Genomic DNA, 6,560 nt, shown 5'->3' on the forward strand with positions numbered 1-6,560 from the left:
TAATGCAGTCTGAGGTCCCGCACGATTGCTTAGGAGCAGACGCTGTGTTCCACTCACCGGAGGTCTTAGGATCCCGTGGGGAATCCTGTGTGGGTCCTTGTGGGTGTCCAGAGACTCCTCTGGTAAGGCATCCCGGTGCTCGAGTAGAAGCCATTCTTTTTTTAACCCATAATATTTAAGCCTAAGCTCAAAGAAGTCTTTTAGAATATCTAACACAGTGTCATATTTCTTTAAGCAACCTACATGGTCAAAAATCACCATAGAGTTGAGAGTGAAACTAGTCTGGAGTTTGAAGACTTTGTGTAGTCTGACTCTCTCTGCCTCTGCCAATTTTTCTTCAGTCATCTTTAATGAGAAACTTCACATTGTTATCTGTATGGTATTCCCTATAGTCTGTTATTAGAGCGGGTGTCTTCTCAGTGCCATTCAACATGGGTTCTAGAACCTGTTCTTTATATGTCTGGGTCTATGTTCTGATGGGAAGCTTTGAGATTTTTATGGTTGTAGAATTCAGAATAACTACTTCTCCATTAATCACATATTGATTTGAAGCCAGTTCTTCAATAGTACCTTTGAAACTCGTATGACTTGGGAGCATGGGCAGAGGCTCTTCTCCATCCAAAAGCTGTCTGATATCATTTGCTACTTCATGAACATCAAAGTTGGGAATTTTGCAGGACCATCCAGTAACAATTCCCTTGGCACCATTTATCAGCACCATGGGTATAATAGGAATGTACCATTCAGGCTCAACACTTTGGTTGTCATCATATAGAAACCACAATATGTGATAATCTTTTGGAGGAAACAACACCCGAGCCAAAGAGCTCGGTGTATATATGTGTATATATGTACCTAGGACTAGCTGAGTCCTTGCCACCATGCAGCCTGGTACCAAACTGACCAATGGGCTGTAAAAGGTTCAAATTACTGCTGCCCACAAAATTCTGAGACAAATGGTCATTATCAGTGACATCTCACCATCCTGATAAGAGGGCATTTCTGCCACTGACCCAGTTGACTGGGCAACCTTCACTTCTCGATTGACATTCCATTGAAACAAGTAAACAAAACCTTTCTCTGACCTGATTTTAAATCAGGTCTACCTCTACCATAGATGGGATAAATCTTTCATTATCAGAGTTCCTTGTTTAGTCATTATAGGTCAGGCACATACTGGTTTTTCTGTAAAATAATCCTCAGGAAGGCCAAGTAACTTCTGCTGTCTTCTGTCTTCCATGAAATTAGTTCACCATTCCTTTTGATCAGTGACTTGTTTTTTACTAAAGGCCAGATTGATCGCAGCATCATCTTCAGGGCCAGAGTATTTGAATTGAATACGATGTCATTTCATATCTGCAAAATATTCCTTAGTTTTCTTTGATGTGCTGGTGCCCAAACCTTTGTAGTATTTGACTTTCCATTTTTTTATGTTTTGGAGTCAAACTCTTCCATTCTTCAAACTCAGGAAGACTATAGAATGCCACTTCTTGCTTATTTTTGGACACCTTTATATTGGGGGTGATAAATTCTTCTAGAAAATGATGTCACAGAAGAGATGTCCAATTGTGATGGATAAAATTGATCAGCAAGCCTTTGATGTGGGTACCATCTTGATCCTGATCTGTCATAATTATAATCTTCCCATAACAAAGAATTTTCAATGAATCTTCATCTTTATAGTTTTTCTTGTACTGAAGACCCACAATCTTGATTATATTGTTAATTTCAGCATTTTCTATGATCTGTTTATGAGAAGCTTCTCTCACATTGAATATTTTCTCCTCTAAGAGGAAACACCCAATATTTGTTCTTCCAACCACTCCAGGGCCTGAAACTGCCAGAGTTTTGGCTAAGTCTCCCTCATTCAGGATGAGTGTGCATTCTGTAGAGTTTTGGCTCCCTGCATCATTGGCATCATCAAGTTTAGGGATTCCCATGATTCTCTTATATTTTACAACTGAACACTTCTTGTTTAATTGAACTTGAGCCTTAAACTTCACTCATTTTAGTATGCTTTTGACAATACCGTAACCAATTGCAGCTTTGATGATTTTTTTTTTTTTTTTTTACTTTATAGACATGTTGATCCAAAGCTCTTGCCTTGTAAAGTCATGCTTTCTTTCATTTGAGAGTCTAAGGTTGGATTTTCGATTAAGGCATTTACAAAAATCCACATGTGATTTTTTTTACCCAGTGAGCCTTCACTGCATCACCACCCCTGTTCTTCTTTTCACCACATCAATGAGTTTACTCACAATCTGATCAGCTACATAGTCAACATGTCTTCTACTCTTAGAAGTAGCAATGCTGTTGATTAAGCTAATCTGCTGAAAGCTTTTCTCACTCATTGTTAAGCATACTTCCCACTGGGGATTTACTTGTTCCTGTACCACCTTCAGTGAGTTCCCAGTTTCATCTACCTTATCCTTCAAATACATATCGACATAACTGCGGAACCCTTTTACTGGCAGCCTATTTCCATCTTTAGTGGAACCAGTAATATCATATGCTCTTCTGACCATCAGTGCAATGGTATCTTTGTCCAGGCTTTGCATTTTAAACTTAGATAAATCAGGCTGGAATATGATACATGTATAATCTTGTCTAGTAAAGGGCTTGAGTTCCATGTCACCAGCTCTACCCATGTTATCCATACATGTCTGTTTGAACATTTTCTTGTATTCTCTACTGGCTGTTCCATAGTAAATTTGGTGCTGAATATGTTACACAGTTTAGTTCCATAGCCATTTTGATCACCTGTCACTTTCTTTTGTTTGAGAGTCTAAGGTTGGGACGTCCCATCGTCGTCATAGTTTCTGGAGGTCAGGTCCAAATATTAAACCTGGGACATATGTTTTTCTCAACTTTGTGTTCAACAACAGGGATTCCTTTCCCATTATTCCAGATACTAATTACATTATTTTCTGGATCAACTGTGACTCTAATACAAGACATTTTTGGGTTCCTTTGTTTGTTATCAGCAGCATTAACTAGAATCTCATCAAAGATTTTATACAAACCAGGAACAATAGTGACTTCCCTGTAATTAATGCCAACATTTCATCTTAAACCCACATTTGTTGGGTCACTAACTTCACAGAGCCAATGTAGGTTTCTGGGAGGAGCAGTATATGTTCCAGTTGTGTGTGTTGGTTTTTGTTGTTGTTGTTGTTGTTGTTTTCTTTTTCTGATAGATTCTTTCAATAAACAGTCTTTTCTCACCATCTTCATTTTTTTTTTTTTGTTGTTCATTAGCACATTTTCATTTACAGACTGCAGCCGTAACATCTCCACGGTCCAGAAGGGACTCGAGAATTCTGAAAGTGACAAAACCAGTGGGAAATGCTAAGCGACCTGAGACCTGGATGCTCCTCCACAGATGCTCATTGGTTAGGAGCTGACTCCTCTATTATTTGCAACGATAACTAATTTAGACTCAGGATGCCTTTGGTTTGGTGGAGTATCTTTGTAGTCCTCACCTAAAAGTAAAAAGCTATATATAAAAAAAGCATTTCTCATTAAGTTTAATGACTACCTTACTCACAGTGCTTTTCAATTTACTCCCTACAGGGTATTTTCTAGATATTACTATTTTTTCAGTGCATGTATATGATTGCGTGCCTGTGGTATTATCTCCAAGAACACCACTCACTTCCTATGGATCAGGTCTTTGGCTGGTACAAAACTCATCAATTTGATCAGTTTGGCTGACTTTAGGAACTCTTCTTCCTGCTTCCTCCGTTCTGGCATTATAACTTGGTATCACAATGGAACAGCGTTAAAAAAGAAGGCTCTTTAAATTTTTAATTGTGTATAGGCAGTGGGTATGTGCAAGTGAATACAGGTACCTGCAGAGGCCAGAGGCATAGCATTCACATGAAACTGGAATTACAATCATGTGTGAGTTGCTCAGTGTAGATTCTAAGAGTCCTCTGAAGGATCAGTGAGTTCTCTTAATTGCTGACCCATTTTTCCCCAAAATTTCCCCATGGGATCTGGAGATTGAGTGCAGGTCTTCATGCTTGTATAGCAAGCACATTATCCCCTGAGCCATTTTCACAGCCACAGATAAAACTTTGAAATCCATTCCTACTATTTAAATAGCTGAATGACACAGGTCATATTTCCTAGACTCGCTGAACCTAAGATTCTTCATTTGTGTACTGGTGATCACCAATATGCCAATGCATAGGACTATCTTGAGTATTAAACAAGATCATTCATGTAAAGCAGGGAGCACAATATTTATAATATTGCTGGTGACAAAACATCTCAAGTACTTGATTGTTATAGTCAGTTTTAATGTAACATGGGTAGTGACTAATTGCACTTTCAATTGTTTCTCTTAAAGAGCGGTTGTAACTAGAAAGCTTGAAAAGTTATTAATAGTCACATGTGCATAATTTATTTATTTATTAACTTAGAAATAAGAGCATTTATTTGTAGCAATTTATTAAGTATAAGTCCTCAAGAATTAACACTATTATGTGGAAACAAGTAGTAACTGAGGACACTAATAGCAAAGAAATTGACATGCACAATTTCCAAGAATACTAAAGTATATTACCATAACTGTTTTGAATATATAAAGAAGGAGATTATATATCTAATCTATCTTATATGTAAGACCTATAGACTGCCTGAGATGTAAATCTAGCATGGCATTGCTTTAAGATGTCTAGGCAATCCAGAACAATTTATTAAATGTCCAAAAACAGCCTTCTTAAAAGGACAGCATTTTTTTCTTATGAGTTGTATATGCATAAGCAATTGTAAATTTGAGAATTAATAGTATCCGAGGGATGAACAATCTTAGCAATTGTGAGCTCTGAGATATAATATTGACTATTAATATACAAATTAAGGTTTGATTGTTCAGCATTTTAAAACACCATCCACAGCACACAACTTAATTATCTGTGCTGAAGCAGGGGGAAGCTCAAAAGAATAAATGTGTGATCTAATTCACATCTACTTATTTCCCATAGAGGGGTTGTTTTTAAACATAACAAATGGGATTCATGCATGCATGAATTTATAAAAGATACAGAAGCATGCATAAAACAAATTTTAACTTATCTTTGGGATACTGTCAATCTTATTTAAAATGATGGTATGCAATAGATCAGTTATTAATATTCTGTAATAACCAAGTTAAATGCTGTTAGGAACAAGGGACAGACACTTTTTCAGGTTCCTAAGACACAATTTTAGCGCTATTCCAGCTTCTCGTGTTCCGGTACGAATTTTCTTTAATTATTTTCTTCTTCTATGGAGCTCCAAACCAGCAGTGTTCCTTCCAGATGTCCTCTGCCATTCCCAGGCCCTGCGTGGGATGCCAATTTGTTGGGGCCGGCCTGCGGCTATCATGACTGTGTTCGAGCCTGGGATGTATCTTGGAACTGAAAGAAAAGAGGGAATCTAGGTGGGTAGAGAGAGAAACAATGGAACCAAAACAATATTCTGGTCAAGGTTCAACTTTAATGTCCGTGAATGCGCTTTATAAAGAGGGGAGGCCCATTCCCAGTCATGCAAGTTCCTTTGAAGTTGTCAGATCAGCCTTTTAGTAGGAACTTGTGAAGATCACAGTTCGCAGCTAACTCTGGAAGATCTTGGAGAACAGGTTTGGCCTCAGGCAGGTTGCAGGTAATGGCATATCAAAGGAGAGGGTTGAGAAGCAGCACAGCAGGTGGCTCTGCCTCAGTGGCAGGTGGTCTGAGCCAGCCTAGCTAGGCTGGAAGGAGGTAACATTGGAATAATAATTGTCTCTGTTTCTTTCCATGCAAATATTGTTTTCTTTCTTTAGGTAGATTCACAGTCTATACATTTCAATTCCTTATTCTTTGGAGTTTTTAAATGTGGCTATACGGTATTTTGGATATTGTGAAGTTTTTGTTGTTTTTAAAAGTTGTTTTGGGGATTACCATAGGACCATTTTGACCAACAACTCAATTGAGTGCAACCCAAACCTGCCACTGGAAGCCTCACCTGGCACAAGAGATGTCCAAAAGAAGACTCTGTATTCCCCATTTCTAGGAGTGCTCATTAGGATCACCTCCATAGATTCTAGGAAGTTTCCACTGCTCTAGGTTTCCACAGCTGCCTCCAAAGCCACACAATTAAAACTTTTTTCCCGTACTCTCTTCCTCTACACAACACTCCCATATGATCTCCTCTTTCCTGTCCTATGGGCCTTCAGCGCAACTGTTAAATTCATTTTATTTTCCTGACTCAGGAAGATCCATCCTTTGCACCTCTTGATCCCAGACTTCTACTCTTTTCCTATCCTCTCTGGGTTTATGTATTGTAGTCTTAGTCATCACTTAATTAATGGCTTATATTCCACTTTTAAGTGTTTACACATCATATTTATCTTTCTGGGTTTAGGATATCTCACTCAGGATGATTTTTTTTCTAGTTATATCTACTTGCCTGAAAATTTCATGGTGTAATTTTTTTTTAACATCCGAGTAATAGTACATCACTCTGTAAATGAGCCACTTGTTTTCTGTTGAGGGATATTCCGCTATTATGAATAAATTTACGATCACAAACTG

General features: G+C 38.0%; 1 pseudogene; it reads right to left on the reverse strand.

Annotated features, from left to right (window-relative positions):
• Positions 1–2,204: 2,204 nt before the first annotated feature.
• On the reverse strand, positions 2,205–6,064 carry LOC110301394 (annotated as a pseudogene).
• Between the last annotated feature and the right edge of the window lie 496 nt (positions 6,065–6,560).

This window comes from Mus caroli, chromosome 9, assembly GCF_900094665.2.
Source record: "Mus caroli chromosome 9, CAROLI_EIJ_v1.1, whole genome shotgun sequence".
Taxonomy (NCBI): domain Eukaryota; kingdom Metazoa; phylum Chordata; class Mammalia; order Rodentia; family Muridae; genus Mus; species Mus caroli.